This window comes from Triturus cristatus, chromosome 2_2 (genome assembly GCF_964204655.1).
Source record: "Triturus cristatus chromosome 2_2, aTriCri1.1, whole genome shotgun sequence".
Classification (NCBI taxonomy): Eukaryota; Metazoa; Chordata; class Amphibia; order Caudata; family Salamandridae; genus Triturus; species Triturus cristatus.
In genome coordinates this window covers 785,444,488-785,463,921 of record NC_140582.1, presented here as the reverse complement: position 1 = coordinate 785,463,921, position 19,434 = coordinate 785,444,488, and the positions used below count along the sequence as shown (strand labels likewise).

General features: G+C 58.6%; 1 protein-coding gene across 14 annotated transcripts in view; it reads left to right on the top strand.

The window, feature by feature from the left end:
• Positions 1–19,434, top strand: part of EXOC1 (exocyst complex component 1) — a 330,473-nt gene that overhangs the window by 281,552 nt on the left and 29,487 nt on the right. The window lies entirely within an intron of this gene.

Here is a 19,434-nt window from a genome sequence, read left to right as displayed (position 1 = left end):
GCGGGGGAGGGGGGGGTTTGTGTGTCGCGCGGGGGAGGGGGGGTTTGTGTGTCGCGCCGGGGGGGGTTGTGTGTCATGCGGGGAGGTCGCGCGGGGGAGGGGGGTTGTGTGTCGCGCGGGGGAGGGGGGGGTTGTGTGTCGCGCGGGGGAGGGGGGGGTTGTGTGTTACGCGGGGGAGGGGTGTTGTGTGTCGCGGGGGTGTTGTGTGTCGCGCGGGGGTTGTGTGTCGCGTGGGGGAGGGGGTGTTGTGTGTCGCGCGGGGGGTTGTGTGTCGCGCGGGGGGTTGTGTGTCGCGCGGGGGGTTGTGTGTCGCGCGGGGGAGGGGGGGTTGTGTGTCGCGCCGGGGGTTGTGTGTCGCGCGGTGAGGGGGTGGGGTTGTGTGTCGCGCGCAGGGGAAGGGGGGGTTGTGTGTCGCGCACGGGGGAGGGGGGGTTGTGTGTCGCGCGGGGGAGGGGGGGGTTGTGTGTCGCGCGGGGGAGGGAGGGGGGTTGTGTGTCGCGCGGGGGAGGGAGGGGGGGTTGTGTGTCGCGCGGGGGAGGGGGGGGGTTGTGTGTCGCGCGGGGGAGGGGGGGGGGGTTGTGTGTCGCGCGGGGGAGGGGGGGGGGGGTTGTGTGTCGCGCGGGGGAGGTGGGGGGGGGTTGTGTGTCGCGCGGGGGAGGTGGGGGGGGTTGTGTGTCGCGCGGGGGAGGGGGGGGTTGTGTGTCGCGCGGGGGAAGGGGGGGGTTGTGTGTCGCGCGGGGGGTTGTGTGTCGCGCGGGGGAGGGGGGGGGTGTGTCGCGCGCGGGGGGGTTGGGTCGTGTGTCACGCGGGGGGGGGTCGGGTCGTGTGTTGCGCGCGGGGGGGGGTCGGGTCGTGTGTCGCGCGCGGGGGGGGTCGGGTGTCGCGCGCGCGTGGAGGGAGGGGGGGTCGGGTGTCGCGCGTGGGGGGGGTCGGGTCGTGTGTCGCGCGTGGGGGGGTCGGGTCGTGTGCCGCGCGTGGGGGGGGGGGGGGGTGTCGGGTCGTGTGCCGCGCGTGGGGGGGGTCGGGTCGTGTGTCGCGCGTGGGGGGTCGGGTCGTGTGTCGCGCGCGTGGGGTGTCGGGTCGTGTGTCGCGCGTGGGGGGGGGTCGGGTCGTGTGTCGCGCGTGGGGGGGGGTCGGGTCGTGTGTCGCGCGTGGGGGGGGGGGTCGGGTCGTGTGGCGCGCGCGCGTGGGGGGGTCGGGTCGTGTGTCGCGCGCGTGGGGGGGGGGTCGGGTCGTGTGTCGCGCGCGTGGGGGGGGGGTCGGGTCGTGTGTCGCGCGCGTGGGGGGGGTCGGGTCGTGTGTCGCGCGCGTGGGGGGGGTCGGGACGTGTGTCGCGCGTATGGGGGGGGGTCGGGTCGTGTGTCGCGCGTATGGGGGGGGGTCGGGTCGTGTGTCACACGCGTGGGGGGGGTCGGGTCGTGTGTCACGCGTGGGGGGGGTCGGGTCGTGTGTCACGCGTGGGGGGGGTCGGGTCGTGTGTCACGCGTGGGGGGGGTCGGGTCGTGTGTCGCGCGTGGGGGGGGGTCGGGTCGGGTGTCGCGCGTGGGGGGGTCGGGTCGTGTGTCGCGCGTGGGGGGGGTCGGGTCGTGTGTCGCGCGTGGGGGGGGGTCGGGTCGTGTGTCGCGCGTGGGGGGGGGTCGGGTCGTGTGTCGCGCGTGGGGGGGGTCGGGTCGTGTGTCGCGCGTGGGGGGGGGTCGGGTCGTGTGTCGCGCGTGGGGGGGGGTCGGGTCGTGTGTCGCGCGTGGGGGGGGGGTCGGGTCGTGTGTCGCGCGCGTGGGGGGGGGTCGGGTCGTGTGTCGCGCGTGGGGGGGGTCGTGTGTCGCGTGTGGGGGGGTCGTGTGTCGCGCGTGGGGGGGGTCGGGTCGTGTGTCGCGTGGGGGAGGGGGGGGGTTGTGTGTCGCGCGGGGGGGTTGTGTGTCACGCGGGGGGGGGGTTGTGTGTCGCGCGGGGGAAGGGGGGATTGTGTGTCGCGCGGGGGAAGGGGGGATTGTGTGTCGCGCGGGGAGGTCGTGTCGCGCAGAGAGGTGGGGGAGTCGTGTGTCACGCGGGGAGGTCGTGTCGCGTGGAGAGGTGGAGGGGGTCGTGTGTCACGCGGGGAGGTCGGGGGGGTTGTGTGTCACGCGGGGAGGTCGGGGGGGTTGTGTGTCACGCGGGAAGGTCGGGGGGGTTGTGTGTCATGTGGGGAGGTCGGGGGGCTTGTGTGTCATGTGGGGAGGTCGCGTGGGGAGGGGGTTTGTGTGTCGCGCGGGGGAGGGGGGTTTGTGTGTCGCGCGGGGTTGTGTGTTGCGCGGGGGGAGGGGGGGTTGTGTGTCGCCCGGGGAGGGGGGGGGGGGGTTGTGTGTCGCGCGGGGGAGGGGGGGGGGTTGTGTGTCGCGCGGGGGAGGGGGGGGGGGTTGTGTGTCGCGCGGGGGAGGGGGGGGGGTGTGTGTCGCGCGGGAAAGGGGGGGGTTTGTGTGTCGCGCGGGGGAGGGGGGGGGGTTTGTGTGTCGCGCGGGGGGTTGTGTGTCATGCGGGGAGGTCGCGCGGGGGAGGGGGGCTTGTGTGTCGCGCGGGGGATTGTGTGTCGCGCGGGGGTTGTGTGTCGCGTGGGGGAGGGGGTGTTGTGTGTCGCGCGGGGGGTTGTGTGTCGCGCGGGGGAGGGGGGGTTGTGTGTCGCGCTGGGGGTTGTGTGTCGCGCGGTGAGGGGGTGGGGTTGTGTGTCGCGCGCGCGGGGGGGGGGTTGTGTGTCGCGCGCGGGGGAGGGGGGGTTGTGTGTCGCGCGCGGGGGAGGGGGGGTTGTGTGTCGCGCGCGGGGGAGGGGGGGTTGTGTGTCGCGCACGGGGGAGGGGGGTTGTGTGTCGCGCGCGGGGGAGGGGGGGGGTTGTGTGTCGCGCGGGGAGGGGGGGGTTGTGTGTCGCGCGGGGGAGGGGGGGGGGTTGTGTGTCGCGCGGGGGAGGGGGGGGGTTGTGTGTCGCGCGGGGGAGGGGGGGGGGTTGTGTGTCGCGCGGGGGAGGGGGGGGGGTTGTGTGTCGCGCGGGGGAGGGGGGGGGGTTGTGTGTCGCGCGGGGGAGGGGGGGGGGGTTGTGTGTCGCGCGGGGGAGGGGGGGGGGGTTTGTGTGTCGCGCGGGGGAGGGGGGGTTTGTGTGTCGCGCGGGGGAGGGGGGGTTTGTGTGTCGCGCGGGGGAGGGGGGGTTTGTGTGTCGCGCGGGGGAGGGGGGGTTTGTGTGTCGCGCGGGGGAGGGGGGGTTTGTGTGTCGCGCGGGGGGGGTTGTGTGTCATGCGGGGAGGTTGTGTGTCATGCGGGGAGGTCGCGCGGGGGAGGGGGGTGTGTGTCACGCGGGGGAGGGGGGGTTGTGTGTCGCGCGGGGGAGGGGGGGTTGTGTGTCGCGCGGGGGAGGGGGGGTTGTGTGTCGCGCGGGGGAGGGGGGGGTTATATGTCGCGTGGGGAAGGGGGGGGGGTTGTGTGTCGCGCGGGGGGGTTGTGTGTCGCGCGGGGGAGGGGGGTTGTGTGTCGCGCGGGGGAGGGGGGGTTGTGTGTCGCGCGGGGGAGGGGGGGTTATATGTCGCGTGGGGAAGGGGGGGGGGTTGTGTGTCGCGCGGGGGGGTTGTGTGTCGCGGCGCGCGCGGGGGGGTCGTGTGTCGCGTGGGGGGGGGGGGGTCGGGTCATGTGTCGCGCGGGGGGGGGGGGGTCGGGTCGTGTGTTGCTCGGGGGAGGGGGGGGGTTGTGTGTCCCGGGGGGGAAGGGGGGGTTGTGTGTCGCGGGGGGAGGGGGGTTGTGTGTCCCGGGGGTTGTGTGTCGCGTGGGGGAGGGGGTGTTGTGTGTCGCGCGGGGGTTGTGTGTCGCGCGGGGGAGGGGGGGTTGTGTGTCGCGCTGGGGGTTATGTGTCGCGCGGTGAGGGGGTGGGGTTGTGTGTCGCGCGCGGGGGGGGGGGGTTGTGTGTCACGCGCGGGGGAGGGGGGTTGTGTGTCGCGCGCGGGGGAGGGGGGGGTTGTGTGTCGCGCGCTGGGGAGGGGGGGTTGTGTGTCGCGCGGGGGAGGGGGGTTGTGTGTCGCGCGGGGGAGGGGGGGTTGTGTGTCGCGCGGGGAGGTCGTGTCGCGCAGGGAGGTGGAGGAGTCGTGTGTCACGCGGGGAGGTCGTGTCGCGTGGGGAGGTGGTCGTGTGTCACGCGGGGAGGTCGGGGGGGTTGTGTGTCATGCGGGGAGGTTGCGTGGGGAGGGGGGGTTGTGTGTCGCGCGGGGGATTGTGTGTCGCGCGGGGGAGGGGGGCTGTGTCGCGCGGGCTGTGTGTCGCGCGGGGGCTGTGTGTCGCGCGGGGGAGGGGGTTGTGTGTCGCGCGGGGGAGGGGGTTGTGTGTCGCGCGGGGGAAAGGGTTGTGTGTGTCGCGCGGGGGAGGGGGGGGGTTGTGTGTGTCGCGCGGGCGAGGGGGGGGTTGTGTGTGTCGCGCGGGGGAGGGGGGGTTGTGTGTGTCGCGCGGGGAGGGGGGGGGTTGTGTGTCGCGCGGGGGAGGGGGGGGTTGTGTGTCGCGCGGGCGAGGGGGGGGGGTTGTGTGTCGCGCGGGCGAGGGGGGGGGTTGTGTGTCGCGCGGGGGAGGGGGGGTTGTGTGTCGCGCGTGGGGGGTTGTGTGTCGCGTGGGGGGGGGGTTGTGTGTCGCGCGTGGGGGGGGTTGTGTGTCGCGCGTGGGGGGTTGTGTGTCGCGCGTGGGGGGGTTGTGTGTCGCGCAGGGGAGGGGGGGGGGTTGTGTGTCGCGCGCGGGAGGGGGGGGGTTGTGTGTCGCGCGCGGGGAGGGGGGGGTTGTGTGTCGCGCGGGGGAGGGGGGGGTTGTGTGTCGCGCGGGGGAAGGGGGGGGTTGTGTGTCGCGCGGGGGTTGTGTGTCGCGCGGGGGAGGGGGGGGGTTGTGTGTCGCGCGCGCGGGGGGTCGTGTGTCGCGCGGGGGGGGGTCGGGTCGTGTGTCACGCGGGGGGGGGTCGGGTCGTGTGTCGCGCGCGGGGGGGTCGGGTGTCGCGCGTGGAGGGAGGGGGGGTCGGGTGTCGCGCGTGGGGGGGTCGGGTCGTGTGCCGCGCGTGGGGGGGGGTCGGGTCGTGTGCCGCGCGTGGGGGGGGGGTCGGGTCGTGTGTCGCGCGTGGGGGGGTCGGGTCGTGTGTCGCGCGCGTGGGGTGTCGGGTGTCGCGCGTGGGGGGGGGGTCGGGTCGTGTGTCGCGCGCGTGGGGGGGGGGGGGAGGGGGGTCGGGTGTCGCGCGTGGGGGGGGGGGGGGGGGGGGGGTCGGGTCGTGTGTCGCGCGCGTGGGGAGGAGGTGGTGTGGTCGTGTGGGTGAGGAGGTGGTGGGGTCGTGTGGGGGAGGTGGTGGGGTCGTGTGGGGAGGTGGTGGGGGGGTCACATGTTGCGCAGGGAGGGTGGGGGTCGTGTGTTGCACGGGGAGGGGTGGGGGACGTGTGTTGCACGGGGAGGGGTGGGGGACGTGTGTCGCGCAGGGAGGGTGGTGTCGTGTGTCGGGGGGGTGGTATGTCACGCAGGGAGGGTTGTGTGTCGCGTGGGGAGGGGGGTGGTATGTCATGCAGGGAGGGTTGTGTGTCGCGTGGGGAGGGGGGTGGTGTCGCACGCGGAGGGCATGTGTCGTGCGGGGAGGTGGGGGGGTCATGGGTCGCGTGGGGAGGTTGTGTGTCATGCTGGGAGGTGGGGAGGGTCGTCTGTCGTGCAGGGAGGTGGGGGGGTCGTGTGTTGTGCGGGGAGGCTGCTGTGTGTGTGTGTCGCGCGGGGGAGGCTGCTGTGTATGTGTGTGTGTGTGTGTGTCGCGCGGGGGAGGCTGGTGTGTGTGTGTGTGTGTGTGTGTGTGTGTGTGTGTGTGTCGCGCGGGGGAGGCTGGTGTGTGTGTGTGTGTGTGTGTGTGTGTCGCGCGGGGGAGGCGTGTGTGTGTGTTTGTGTCGCGCGGGGGAGGCGCGTGTGTGTGTGTGTGTGTGTGTCGCGCGGGGGAGGCGCGCGCGCGTGTGTGTGTGTGTGTGTGTGTGTGTGTGTGTGTGTCGCGCGCGGGGGAGGCTGCTGTGTGTGTGTCGCGCGGGGGAGGCTGCTGTGTGTGTGTCGCGCGGGGGAGGCTGCTGTGTGTGTGTCGCGCGGGGGAGGCTGCTGTGTGTGTGTGTGTGTGTGTGTGTGTGTGTGTGTGTCGCGCAGGGGAGGCTGCTGTGTGTGTGTCGCGCGGGGGAGGCTGCTGTGTGTGTGTCGCGCGGGGGAGGCTGCTGTGTGTGTGTCGCGCGGGGGAGGCTGCTGTGTGTGTGTGTGTGTCGCGCGGGGGAGGCTGCTGTGTGTGTGTCGCGCGGGGAGGCTGCTGTGTGTGTGTCGCGCGGGGAGGCTGCTGTGTGTGTGTCGCGCGGGGGAGGCTGCTGTGTGTGTGTCGCGCGGGGGAGGCTGCTGTGTGTGTGTCGCGCGGGGGAGGCTGCTGTGTGTGTGTCGCGCGGGGGAGGCTGCTGTGTGTGTGTCGCGCGGGGGAGGCTGCTGTGTGTGTGTCGCGCGGGGGAGGCTGCTGTGTGTGTGTGTCGCGCGGGGGAGGCTGCTGTGTGTGTGTGTGTCGCGCGGGGGAGGCTGCTGTGTGTGTGTCGCGCGGGGGAGGCTGCTGTGTGTGTGTCGCGCGGGGGAGGCTGCTATGTGTGTGTCGCGCGGGGGAGGCTGCTGTGTGTGTGTCGCGCGGGGGAGGCTGCTGTGTGTGTGTGTGTGTCGCGCGGGGGAGGCTGCTGTGTGTGTGTGTCGCGCGGGGGAGGCTGCTGTGTGTGTGTGTGTCGCGCGGGGGAGGCTGCTGTGTGTGTGTCGCGCGGGGGCGGCTGCTGTGTGTGTGTCGCGCGGGGGCGGCTGCTGTGTGTGTGTCGCGCGGGGGAGGCTGCTGTGTGTGTGTCGCGCGGGGGAGGCTGCTGTGTGTGTGTGTCGCGCGGGGGAGGCTGCTGTGTGTGTGTCGCGCGGGGGAGGCTGCTGTGTGTGTGTCGCGCGGGGGAGGCTGCTGTGTGTGTGTCGCGCGGGGGAGGCTGCTGTGTGTGTGTGTCGCGCGGGGGAGGCTGCTGCGTGTGTATCGCGCGGGGGAGGCTGCTGTGTGTGTGTCGCGCGGGGAGGGGGGCTGTGTGTGTCGCGCGGGGAGGGGGGCTGTGTGTGTCGCGCGGGGAGGGGGGCTGTGTGTGTTGCGCGGGGAGGGGGGCTGTGTGTCGCGCGGGGAGGGAGGGGGCTGTGTGTGTGTGTGTGTGTGTGTGTGTGTGTGTGTGTGTGTGTGTGTCGCGCGGGGAGGGGGGGGGGGCTGTGTGTGTGTGTGTCGCGCGGGGGAGGGGTGTGTGTGTGTGTGTGTGTGTGTGTGTGTGTGTGTGTCTCGCGCGGGGGAGGGCTGTGTGTGTGTGTGTGTGTGTGTGTGTGTGTGTGTGTGTGTGTCGCGCGGAGGAGGGCTGTGTGTGTGTGTGTGTGTGTGTGTGTGTGTCGCGCGGAGGAGGGCTGTGTGTGTGTGTGTGTCGCGCGGGGGAGGGCTGTGTGTGTGTGTGTGTGTGTGTGTGTGTGTGTGTGTGTGTGTGTGTGTCGCGCGGGGGAGGGCTGTGTGTGTGTGTGTGTGTGTGTGTCGCGCGGGGGAGGGCTGTGTGTGTGTCGCGCGGGGAGGGCTGTGTGTGTGTCGCGCGGGGGAGGGCTGTGTGTGTGTGTGTGTGTGTGTCGCGCGGGGGGAGGGCTGTATGTGTGTGTGTCGCGCGGGGGAGGGCTGTGTGTGTGTGTGTGTGTGTGTGTGTGTGTCGCGCGGGGAGGGCTGTGTGTGTGTGTGTGTCGCGCGGGGAGGGCTGTGTGTGTGTGTGTGTCGCGCGGAGGAGGGCTGTGTGTGTGTGTCGCGCGGGGGAGGGCTGTGTGTGTGTGTGTGTGTGTGTGTGTGTGTGTGTGTTGTGTGTGTGTGTGTGTGTGTGTGTGTGTGTGTCGCGCGGGGAGGGCTGTGTGTGTGTCGCGCGGGGAGGGCTGTGTGTGTGTCGCGCGGGGAGGGCTGTGTGTGTGTGTGTGTGTGTGTCGCGCGGGGAGGGCTGTGTGTGTGTGTGTGTGTGTGTGTGTCGCGCGGGCTGGGCTGTGTGTCGCGCGGGGGTGGGCTGTGTGTCGCGCGGGGAGGTGGGGGGGTCGTGTGTCGCGCGGGGAGGGCTGTGTGTGTGTGTCTCGCGCGGGGAGGGCTGTGTGTCGCGCGGGGGTGGGCTGTGTGTCGCGCGGGGAGGTGGGGGGGGCTGTGTGTCGCGCGGGGAGGGCTGTGTGTCGCGCGGGGAGGGCTGTGTGTCGCGCGGGGAGGGCTGTGTGTCGCGCGGGGGAGGCTGTGTGTCGCGCGGGGGAGGCTGTGTGTCGCGCGGGGGAGGGCTGTGTGTCGCGCGGGGAGGGCTGTGTGTCGCGCGGGGAGGGCTGTGTGTCGCGCGGGGAGGGCTGTGTGTCGCGCGGGGAGGGCTGTGTGTCGCGCGGGGAGGGCTGTGTGTCGCGCGGGGGAGGTGGTGTGTCGCGCGGGGGAGGTGGTGTGTCGCGCGGGGAGGTGGGGTGGGCTGTGTGTCGCGCGGGGTGGGCTGTGTGTCATGCGGGGAGGTGGGGGGGTCGTGTGCCACGCAGGGAGGGAGGGAGGGAGGGGGGGCGGGGGGGGGTCGTGTGTCGCGCGGGGAGGTGGAGTTGGGTCGTGTGTCGCGCGGGGAGGTGGAGTTGGGTCGTGTGTCGCGCGGGGAGGTGGAGTTGGGTCGTGTGTTGCACGGGGAGGTGGGGGGGTCGTGTGTCGCACGGGGAGGTGGTCGTGTGTCGCGCGGGGAAGTGGGGGGGTCGTGTGTCACGCGGGGAGGGGTCATGTGCTGCGTGGGGAGGGTCATGTGCTGCGTGGGGAGGGTCATGTGTCACGCGGGGAGGGGTCATGTGCCACGCGGGGAGGGGTCATGTGCTGCACGGGGAGGTGGGGGGGGGGGGTCATGTGTCGCGCGGGGAGGTGGGGGATCGTGTGTCACGCGGTGAGGTCGTGTGTCGTGGGGGGGGGTCATGTGTTGCGCGGGGAGGTCGTGTGTCTCGTGGGGAGGTCGTGTGTCTCGTGGGGAGGTCATGTGGAGAGGGGGGGTCATGTGTTGTGCGGGGAGGTGGGGGGGGTCATGTGTCGCGCAGGGAGGTGGGGGGGTCATGTGTCGCGTGGGGAGGGCCATGTGTCACGCGGGGAGGGCCATGTGTCACGCGGGGAGGAGGGGGGGAGATCATGTGTCACGCAAGGAGGTGGGGGGAGGTAATGTGTCGCGCGGGGAGGTGGGATGGGGGATGGGGGGTCATGTGTCACGCGGGGAGGTCGTGTGGAGAGGTGGGGGATCGTGTGTCGTGCAGGGAGATTGTGTCGCACGGGGAGGTGGAGGGGTCGTGTGGAGAGGTGGGGGATCGTGTGTCACGCGGTGAGATCGTGTGTCTCGTGGGGAGGTCATGTGGGGAGGGGGGGGGTCATGTGTCGCGCAGGGAGGTGAGGGGGGTCATGTGTCACGCGGGGAGGGTCATGTGTCGCGTGGGGAGGTGGAGGGGGTCGTGTGTCGCGCGGGGAGGTGGAGGGGGTCGTGTGTCGCGCGGGGAGGTGGTCGTGTGTCGCGCAGGGAGGTGGAGGGGTCGTGTGTCGCGCAGGGAGGTGGAGGGGTCGTGTGTCGCGCAGGGAGGTGATGTCGTGCAGGGAGGTGGTGTCGTGCGGGGAGGTGGAGGGGGTTGTGTGTTGCGCAGGGAGGTCGTGTCACACGGGGTCGAAACCCAGCTCTTCGGTACCGACGCCATCTTCGGTACCGACCAAACCACACAAGGCCACCGGCACTGGCACTTCCAAGCCGAAGCCCATCTCGGCGCCGACCAAGAGACCGGAGGGTCCCAAGCCGGGTTCTAAGCAACAAACCGGCACAGAAAAACCTAAAAAGACATTGGCCCCGAAGCCTTCGGCGCCAACGGACCAAATAACCTCAGAACTATTTACACCGGATCCCTTGCAAAAAACTCTCACCAAGGATCCAAAAACTGGACATTTGACACTCTCTTCCAAAAAGAGACATTTGGAGAAGCCTGCTCCGCCTCCACCTCCACCTCCAAAGAGGAAGGACTCTGCTACCTCTCCATTCAGAATACCTTCCCCCTCCCCCTCCACCTCCTCCTCCTTCACCACCTCCACGCCCTCTCCACGCCCACCTCATCGTTCTCCGACCCCGTCTCCAGACGATGATGATCAGGGGGACCCGTATCATGATATAGGGGATGTGCCACAGGACCCCACCCCTACAGGATCCCCAGACCCATGGGACGATTACAATATTCCAGATATCCCCAACGTCCCACAAGACGATCTTTACCCTTCTAGGCCATCTCCACCAGAAGATTCATTAGGGTTCAACCATCTTCTGCAAAGGGTGGCACATTATCACGGGGTGGACTTGCATACCGACCCCGTGGAGGAAGATTTCCTCCTAGACACATTTGATACCTCATATAGGTCCACCTCCATACTGCCCATGCTCAAAGGAGTGGTAAAGCATGCGACAGAAGTTTTTAAGGACCCAGTTAGAGCCAGAGTCATTAACCCACGTATTGAAAAAACATACAAACCTGCTCCCTCAGATCCCTCCTACATCAGAGGACCAGCGCCACTAGATTCTTTAGTAGTATCTACTGCACGTAAAAGGGCAAATTCACAAGCGTCAGGTGATGCACCACCACCTGACAAAGAATCAAAACTACTAGATGCATCAGGCAAACGCACAGCATCCCAGGCGGCCAACATATGGCGTATAGCAAACACTCAGGCACTACTGGCCAGATATGACAGGGCTCATTATGACGAGTTAGAAAGCAGAATGCACCATCTCCCTGAAAAATATAAAGCTAGGGCCAACGAGTTAATTCAAGAGGGTAAAACAATCACAAATACCTCCATACGTTGTGCCCTAGATGCAGCAGAGACAGCCTCCAGGGCCATCAACACCAGCGTCCTTCTCCGTCGCCATATTTGGCTAAGGGTATCTGGTTTTAAACCAGAAGTACAAGCCTCAATCCTTAACCATCCCTTTGACCAGGAACATCTATTTGGGCCAAAGGTGGATGAGGCCTTAGAAAAAATGAAAAAAGACACGGATACCGCAAAATCCATGGGGGCCTTACAGTCACACCCGCCCAGACGCTCCTTTCGCCGCTCCTCCTTTCGGAGTACATCCAGAGGCTACTCCTCAGACACAGCGTCCACATCATACAAATCCCCTACTCAGACCACCTTTACAAAAGGTTACCAAAGAGGCGGCTACAGGGGTAACAACAACAAGGGCAGAGGCAAAACAAACAACGCCCGTTCTGCCACACCTCCTACCCAATGACTTCCCCCCCCGCTCCCCCCAGACCATTCCACTCTGGTCGGGTGCAGACTCCAAAATTTCCTTCATGTCTGTGCAACCATCACCTCAGACAAATGGGTGACCCAAATAATTTGGTCAGGCTACTGCCTAGAACTAACATCTACCCCCCCAAACATTCCACCCAGGCAACGCTCAATGTCACAAGAACATTCAAAATTACTAAAGCAGGAGGTAATCTCCCTCCTACAAAAACAGGCAATAGAACACGTTCCTGTCAATCAACAAAATATGGGGGTCTACGCCCTATATTTTCTCATACCAAAAAGGGACGAGACTCTACGACCTATTCTAGATCTCCGGCCCCTAAACACATACATACACTCAGACCATTTTCATATGGTAACGCTTCAGCAGGTACTTCCGCTCCTCTCCCAAAACGACTTCCTCACCACTCTGGACTTGAAAGACGCATACTTCCACATTCCAGTGCACCATGCTCACAGAAAGTACCTCAGATTTGTAGTGGACGGACAACACTACCTATTCAAAGTGCTCCCGTTCGGAGTCACAACAGCACCACGGGTATTCACCAAGTGCCTGGCAGTGGTGGCGGCACACTTGAGAAGACAGCACATTCACGTCTTCCCATACCTAGACGGTTTTCTGATAAAAGCCACTTCATACAATCAGTGTGTACAACACACCTCCACCACAGTCGAACTACTTCACCAACTAGGCTTCACGGTGAACCACCAAAAGTCCCAGCTACAACCATCCCACATAAAACAATACCTCAGTGCCACCATAGACACCTCAAAAGCGATAGCCTACCCCAATCTGGCCAGGATTGCAAGCATTCAGGCTTTACGACAAAAATTCATACATCAACACTCCCTTCCAGCACGAGTGTTCATGCAACTAATAGGGATGATGACCTCTTGCATTTTCATAGTGCCCCACGCAAGACTCCAGATGCGACCCCTTAAAGAGTGCTTAGCGCACCAGTGAAACCAGGCCCAAGGTCAACTGACAGATCTGGTGTTGGTAGACGGTCGCACCCATCGCTCTCTGCAGTGGTGGAACACCACAAACCTTTCCAAAGGTCGACCGTTCCTGGAGCCGGTTCCCCAGATAATACTAACAACGGATGCATCGCTCTCCGGCTGGGGAGCTCACCTATTACATCTCACCGTGCAGGGCACATGGACGCCTCAGCAAAAGTTACTCCATATCAACCATCTGGAGTTACTAGCAATCTTTTTAGCCCTAAAATCTTTTCAAACACAGATTTCAGGCAAGGCAGTCCTCATTCGCACAGACAACATGACGGCCATGTATTATATACAAAAACAAGGCGGCACACACTCTCCACAGCTCTCTCAATTAGCACAGAGCATATGGAGATGGGCAATTCCCCACAAAATCTTTCTCCTAGCTCAACATGTCCCAGGAGTCCAAAACACCGTGACAGATCTGCTCAGCAGACAGACACAACAAATCCACGAGTGGGAACTTCACCCACAGGTTCTTCATCCGTTCTTTCAAATGTGGGGGCATCCACAGATAGACCTCGTTGCCTCCCACGAAAACACAAAATGCCCAAGCTTCGCCGCCAGATACCCACACCCATTGTCCAAAGGAAATGCGATATGGATGAACTGGTCAGGCAAATTTGCGTACGCTTTTCCGCCTCTCCCACTCATTCCATTAGTGGTGCGCAAACTAAAACAACACTCCCTCACACTAATCCTAGTAGCTCCAACGTGGGCTAGACAACCGTGGTACACCACGCTGCTGGAACTCTCTGTAGTACCACACCAAAAATTACACCTCTCACCATGCCTCCTAATCCAGAACCATGGAGAGATCAGACACCCGGACCCAGCTCAGCTCAACCTTGCGATCTGGCTCCTGAAATCCTAGAATTTGGGCACCTAAATCTTCCCCTGACTGTATGCACGTCATCGGAGAAGCTAGACGACCTACCACTAGACCTACCACTAGAGCGTGCTACGCTGCCAAGTGGAAACGATTTGTTGTTTATTGCCATAACAACACCATCAGTCCCCTGGACGTGTCCATTCAACACATCATAGGCTACTTACTCCACCTATAAAGGTGCAATCTAGCCTATACGTCCATTCGACTACACCTCGCAGCAATTGCAGCTTACTTACAAAACAGGCAACATCTATCACTCTTTAGAGTACCTGCCATTAAAGCCTTCATGGAAGGCCTAAAAAGAATAATTCCCCCCAGAGTACCACCCTCACCTGTGTGGAACTGAAATATCGTTCTCACAAGGCTAATGGGGCCTCCCTTCGAACCTTTACACAAATGCGAACTACAATTCCTAACATGGAAAACAGCTTTCCTTGTAGCCATCACTTCCCTTAGAAGGGTCAGTGAGATACAAGCACTTACCATACAAGAACCTTTTCTTCAAATGCATCATAACAAGGTTGTTCTCCGTACCAACCCAAAATTCCTACCTAAAGTCATTTCCCCTTTTCACCTAAACCAATCTGTAGAACTACCAGTATTTTTCTCGCAACCACAGACCGTTGCAGCAAGGGCTCTGCACACACTAGATGTCAAACGAGCCTTACTCTACTACATCGAGAGAACACAACCTTTCTGCAAGACCAAACAACTGTTTGTCTCTTTCTCTCCACCACACAAGGGCAACGCCATCTCAAAATCAGGGATAGCTAGGTGGATTGTAAAATGCATTCAGATTTGCTACCACAAAGCAAAACGAACGCTATCCGATCCCCCTAAAGCCCATTCTACACGAAAGATAGGGGCTTCCATGGCATTTTTAGGGAACATCCCATTAGATGATATCTGCAAAGCAGCTACATGGTCAACACCGTACACTTTCACTAAACACTATTGTGTAGATATGCAAACTAAGCAACAAGCTAGTGTGGGCCAGGCTGTACTCAAAACATTATTTCAAACCACTGCAACAGATACCGGTGGTCGCCGCTAAGTTTGGGAACTGCTATATAGTCTATGCAAAAGTGTGTAATCTGCAGCTCATATGCCTCGAACGGAATATGCTACTTACCAGTATGCATCTGTTCTTGGCATGTAGAGCTGCAGATCTACACATGCCCACCCGCCTCCCCGGCTACCCGTATCTGTTCCAGTTTATCTTATTTAGATACACACATGGGTTTCTTCACTGTTATTACTACGCTCCATCTTTCCCTGCTGGCGAAAAACAATCTGAGGATGGAGCCGAAGCCCATGCGCAATACCATCCAAAGGAGGAGTCACCAACCTTGTGACTTCCAAAGACTTTCCAAGAGGAAAAACAAACTGCAATCATCCGGGCCCAACCCCAGATGGCGATCTATGCAAAAGTGTGTAGATCTGCAGCTTTACATGCCAAGAACAGATGCATACTGGTAAGTAGCATATTCTATATATATATATATATATATATATATATATATATTTCATTCCATATTAGGATGTTTCACTGCTGGACGTATTTTTACCATGTTGGACATGTCTAAAAGATATATTTATAGAAGAAATAAGAGGTGTCTGGTAACTCTATGGCACACCTGACACCCATATTTGTTGATGGTTACCAGTTTGGTTGTTGCACCAGAAAACCTGTCTGTGTTGTCTAGTGCAGAATCTTGTGGGTTTGGCAGATACATTCACAGTTGCCAATTTGAAACATGACATTGACCCTAAAATGTAATTTCCTGAAAGGCTAAGCTTGCAGAGTATGTCAGCTATTATTGAACATCAAGTTGTGAAATGTGTACCATCTAGATCGTTCTTTTGAAATCTACTTTCCACATTGGAAATGTTTTAGAAATGTATCTCTTGGAAACAATAAATTTTCAACTCATGGGAGACGCATGCTACCAGCTACCTGACTTTATTCTTTTTTTTCCATCTTGTTCATGTCCAGTTGTTTCTTTTTTCTTGCTGTCAGAAGTAAGATAGTTTATACAGAGGTGTAGCTAGTGTGTTACTCCTAATGCAAACCTAGATAATGAGCCATGGCAGTTTCATGGATGGGTGATAAAACAGCCTTGATTGGAATGTAGTCAGCCCATCATACCATTGGGACCCGTGATCACTGAACAGATGATGAATAGTCCCCCAAGGCTGTAAACATTTTTGCACTGTGTCCAATTTATTTACAGTCCGTTTCATAGCTTGTACCATAAACATCCATGCCCCATTTATCAATAATTTTTTGTCCAATAAGAAGCTCTTCTTCCTTGCTGCATTTCATTAATTTTCTAATTTGCAAATTGTTCCATGGAAATGTTCATATGAATCATAAGTAAGTATTACCTTAACCAATAAAACTGGTTTGCATTTTTAGTTATAAGCCATTCATATCGGTTTTGCCAGCATTCGCATGGTGATCATCACACAAGCTAACCAAAGCAAGTGGCAGGCTGCACCTCAGTCACCAGACTCACCATTAACATCAATGTGGTTGTTTACAACTTACAGCTATGTATTGTGAACTTATGTACAATTAATGCATGCCTGAAAATACCGGGGTTCTCAGCACTTTTTCATTTTAGGCGCCAGCAATCTGCCATATCCATGAATGAGTGGCAGACCAAGGATTCTTTTGGCACTGAAGACTGACAGATGTCCTGCTGTAGTGCCAAATCTGCCAGTACTTTATTGCTTTTAGATGCTCTGGTTGGACTCGCTAATGCTCTGCCTTGTGACAGACCTGGGTGCTAATGTCCACAGAAACTCATGTTGCAAGAGAGCTGATATGGCACAGGAGATGAAATGTTGACATACCACACAATCTCCTGCCAGGGCAGAGGATAAAATACAGCTGGACTACTTTGTTTTTATTACAAGTGAGACACAGGAAATAAAGAAAAAACTATACTGCTTTTCATTGAAAGAGCAAAGCTATACCAAAGGGGATGATGGAAGGAGCGTTTGAGCAAATCAAACACTCATCCCCAGTCAACTGATCTGGGTTTAATCCATCATCATCCTTTAGCTCACTCCACCACCCCAGTTCAGACATGGCCATATGCAAATCAGTCTGACCCTGTGCCTCATGGGAACAGTCCAGCCCGAACTGCCAAGCCATGTCTTCCCTGGACCGGAAACAAGCATCCTGGGACCGGTTTCGGGTTCATTACCCTCATCAGCCAGGCTATCTTGAATCCAGTGGCAAAGTGAGCAAGGGATCCACGTCTGGGCATACCCTGCCAACTTAGGGCGAACAAAGCGATACCAAAGGGGATGATGGACTGAGCGTTTGAGCAAATCAAACACTCACCCCCAGTCAACTGATCTGGACGTGAGTCCCGTGCTCTCCATGCCACTGGAATCAAGCTATCCTGGCTGAAGAGGGGTGAAACCCCGAAACCGGTCCTAGGATGCTTGGTTCCAATCCAGGGAGGACCTCGCTTGGCAGTTCGGGCTGGACTGTTCCCATGAGGCACAGGGTCAAGACTGATTTGCATATGGCTGGGTTCAAACTGGTATGGCATGGTGAGCAAAAGAACGATGGATTTAGGCCCAGATCTCTGTACTGGGGTGAATGTATGACATTGTTCTGGATTCTGTCCATCAACTGTTTTTGCTTTCATTGAAAGAGCAGCAAACCATCTCACTGCATTACAAAGAGAATTTTCTCATCTATTCACCAGATTCATGTGGGAGCCATAATAGATAAGAGCATTCTCCTTATAATACGAAGCTGCATGCTCGTTCATTGATGAGCGTGGTAACTTATTTTTGCTGTGCATCATTGTCTGAGAATTACTTTGTCTACTGGTTACAAAATAAGAAGTGTAGCAGCAAAAATTTAATTTTGTGGGCTTGTACAAATCTAGTCGGAAAACACATGGAGCCAGGGCCTAAAGGAGACTCACCCAAACAAGCCAGTGGCATGATAGGGCATATCCAAAGCCCTCTATGTATACTCTGTGCATTAGAGCCAGCTAATGCCTGTAGTCAGACCTTAATATTTAAAGAATGGTTTGGCCAAAGTGCATTTTTTAAATGTTATCTAGCAAGATCATCACAGCTTTATCAATCAGATATTGAAATTAAGCTAGTCCCTCTTCTTCCCATTGAATTTATATATATTTATTTTGAATAACCTGGAAAGACAAACGTTCTCCTTATCAAATTATTCTTAAATACTTAGTAATGTTCTTTACATGTAAGACACAACTCTCATCTTACATCTCAACTTGAACAGGTGCTTTAAAATAATGGTCTAAGAGGGTGCTCACAAACATGGGAGAAGATTTGGGTGTTCTGGCTGGCCTACAGGGGTCTGTAAGGGAAGGGAGTGGTGCTCCAATGGTGAATGTTACCTTCTGTAATGAACAAAGAGAAATTAATGGTATGATGAGAAGATCCATATTGAAATGTGTACTTGACATATTGTTTGCTGAGCACATTGCAATAAAAAGTTATAAAAAAAATGAATGGTCTATGTTAACTCCGACAGTTTCGTGTTTGACCATAAATATCAAGTGATTAGCTATACACTGCTAAGCGCAGTGTAGACAGAGGATGTCCCTGAATATTATGTCTCTACAGATCTGTCTAATTTGATACTGAACTGTGATTTAATTATTCCAACATTTGGCTTAGCAAATGATCTTTTTCAATAGTTACTGTAAATTCCTCAATCTTGAAATACAAATGCAAAAGCTTTTCTTTTTTGGGGCTGAACCACCATAGTAGGGGCATAGAAATTTATAAAAAGAAAATTCTTATTCTCATTGTTTTGTCCTATGAAACAGGAAGCCCCTCAGTGATGTCTTTGACACCAAGACTTACATATGTTCTTCAGAGAGAAAATTGCCTTTTTAGGGATTTTGAGGACCTGGTCACACTGTTCCATTTGGATGTATCCTCTCTTTGAGCGAAATGTAATTTAGTGAAAGAATAGCTAAGTGGACTGAATATCTAATGTAGAGAACTTTGTAACCTTAATATGACCTGTTCCAATCAGAGCCCACTCCGCTTGGCCGCTCATCCTACTGATTTTTTATAAAATGAGTGGCATTAAGTTGAATAATATTTTGATCTCTTATGTTCAGCAGTGTAAGGCCACAACCCAGGGCATAATGCACTTAAAAAAACAAGGTATTATCATAATTTGTTTTGGAAAGCATTCTCTCGAAGGCAGTTCAATCGTGTTAGAATAGGTTAGTTGTGGAAGGTCATGTTATGCAATATGCAGGTAGGTGTGTCAGGAACTATGGACAGAAAGGTTCTAAAGCCCCAATTTGACGTCCAGAAAACAAAGCTGAATGGTTAATCCTTAATTCATGTCATATATTAGAAGTGTGTGCTAATTGTGCTTGATAGTTCCAAGACAACTTATTAGTTCTGGAGAAAGAGAGAGACATTGCCTTAGAACCCCCCCAGGATGTCCAGTTTTTCCCACGCTTTCTGGGCATAGGTTCTCTGGACTGAGATGTGTTTGTTATCAAATGATCTTTTAAAATGGAAAAACTGCTTTAGTGGACAGCTCAAGTACAAAAGGCAAAGCTCCAGTAAATTGAGGTTACTCAGTCCAGCATCATCACTATCCTGTCTCATACATAAGCCTTCTATCATAAGCCAATATCCTAAATATAAGATATTGTATTTCATCACAATCCAGTATCTTTGAAGTTGGTAGCTCTGCTTCTGAGGACCCAGAGTTGAGAAATTCCAATCTACTTTCTGATTGGATGAGGATTTTAAAGGAGACGTATGGTGGTGTTGGACAAGGAATGTGGTTGTGAGAAGTCCCTTTTGCAACTATTGACTTCCTGGAGTGCCTACAATTCTTGTTGTTGGGCTGGAGAGATTTACCAGGGTTCTTTCTTGCACCAAAGACACTTGGGTGCATTTGGTACCGAAGTAGATTGCCTTAACCATTAATTGACTTACAGTTCTTGAATTACTGAGGTTCGGGTTTTTTTGTCACCCTACCGTGTTTCTATTACCAATATATGCCCCTGCCACTGGTAACGTGTGACCACATCCAGCTATTTTGAAGATAAAGGCCTTTAAAGTTTGAAAAAATGCTTAGATCCCAGTAATTAGTATCTTCTCATTTTTCTACACAAATGAGATCCAAAGTATTGACCAAGACCAGTTTTTACTGGTTCACTTGAAATG